The 1,612-nt window shown below is 35.5% G+C and overlaps 1 long non-coding RNA gene across 1 annotated transcript in view; it reads right to left on the reverse strand.

Moving 5' to 3' along the window:
- Window positions 1-1,612, reverse strand: part of LOC106532272 (uncharacterized) — a 21,691-nt gene that overhangs the window by 5,408 nt on the left and 14,671 nt on the right. Inside the window, exons 3-4 of the long non-coding RNA XR_001312047.1 lie at window positions 1,030-1,074; window positions 788-917 (exon numbers count right to left, since the gene is read on the reverse strand). This is a non-coding gene — a long non-coding RNA (uncharacterized LOC106532272). The remainder of the gene's footprint in view (window positions 1-787; window positions 918-1,029; window positions 1,075-1,612) is intronic.

Consider the following 1,612-nt stretch of genomic DNA (forward strand, 5'->3'; position numbering starts at 1 on the left):
ATTGTAGTGTTATTCAACAGCATTAATAGCCAATTTAATTTAATTTGACCAATTCATGCCATTAATCTACATTATTACAGTTAAAATTATAATTCCAATTCAAACAGAATAACCTATTGTCAACATAATTAAGGAGTGTGATTTATTTACAACTCTAAATATCTTCAAACTAAAGAAATATAAAGTTATTGGTGAAGAAAATCAGTCAGGATAACAGCAGACTGACTGCTCGTAAATTGAACCACAGGTCTGGACCACTCGTGAATTTTCTTTGTATCTGAAAAAAAATCTTAGAATACGAGAAAATTGGTGAATGCTATAAATTCTCCTAAATCACTCGTACGCACAACTTAAGAACAAATCTGTTCATACCAATGGTTCTTGCATGAGGCCCAGTGTTACTTACTTGGACTTGAACTGTGATACACAAACCAAATCAGATTCACATGTTAAAAAATAATTGAAATGACTCACTTTGACCTGCAGTCTGAACAGCTTTCAGGTTCAGGTTGAAGTTCACGTTTTTCCGAACAAGGAACGCCGCTTATTCAATATATAGTTCTTATTTAAATCAGCAACAAAGTTACTCTGTTGTGGCTAGTGGATAAATGCACACGTCTCTCATAAAGAAAGGACACTTCACCCACATTCATCAGCTATTAGTCACATTATTGATGTTAGTAAGATGGAGCAGGAGGAATAACTGATACTGATCCTCGTCATTCTTTCCAAATGCCACAAAGTACAACAAAGTTTAATCTATTAAAATGTTTAATAATCTTTTCACCTGTCCTGTCCGTCGTCCAAAGCATCCATGTTCCCAGTTTTTTATGTCTTTTGTCCAAATAAGGTCATCAGACGACTCAACTTGTGCAGGGCAGGTTTTGGTTTGTAATTTGTTGAAACTCTGCATACACCTATATTTAAAAAGAACCAAAGGGAAATACAGCAACATCAGTAAGTTGGACTCAGAGAAAGTCTTGATTTACTATTAGACAGACAACAGCTATAGGTTAATGTCATACTCACAGAATAATGTGGAAATTCAAGGCACTTTGAGCCAAAAATGGTAAGCTACAGGTAAACAAAAAGCCTAAATACAACTGTGGTGTCTGAAAGAATAACTGACTGATGTTAATGATTTACACAAAACTGCCATTTTTGTCCATTTTTCCTCCTCTTAGTAAAACTAAAGGAGCTATGTTCACTTACCAGTGAGGTCTGACTGCCTCTTTGTTAAACCTACAACAATCTGCAGTGCTACCAACTTTACTGGTTTCACTGAATAAAAAGGACAAAATTATCTAAAGATATCTGCTAAGAAATATTTGAACTGACTCAACCAGTAGTCCTCACCTGTGTGCAGAACAGGGGGTTTCTGGTCGAGTTCAGCACAAAACAAATGTCTATCACAGAGGTCTAAGCTCTCCATGTCAGACAGAAACACAATATTTGAGTTAATTATATGTGTTATGGCAATATTTATTTAACAAAGACAGAAATACGTGGTCCAAGTATGAAGGTACTCCGTGAGATGATCAGCTGAGTTTCACTCAGAACTTTGACTTTTTTTCTTGTTCCAGAAGCCTCTGATCTCATTCACCATTTTATC

This window comes from Austrofundulus limnaeus, unplaced genomic scaffold, assembly GCF_001266775.1.
Source record: "Austrofundulus limnaeus strain Quisiro unplaced genomic scaffold, Austrofundulus_limnaeus-1.0 Scaffold5, whole genome shotgun sequence".
In the NCBI taxonomy this organism is placed as follows: domain Eukaryota; kingdom Metazoa; phylum Chordata; class Actinopteri; order Cyprinodontiformes; family Rivulidae; genus Austrofundulus; species Austrofundulus limnaeus.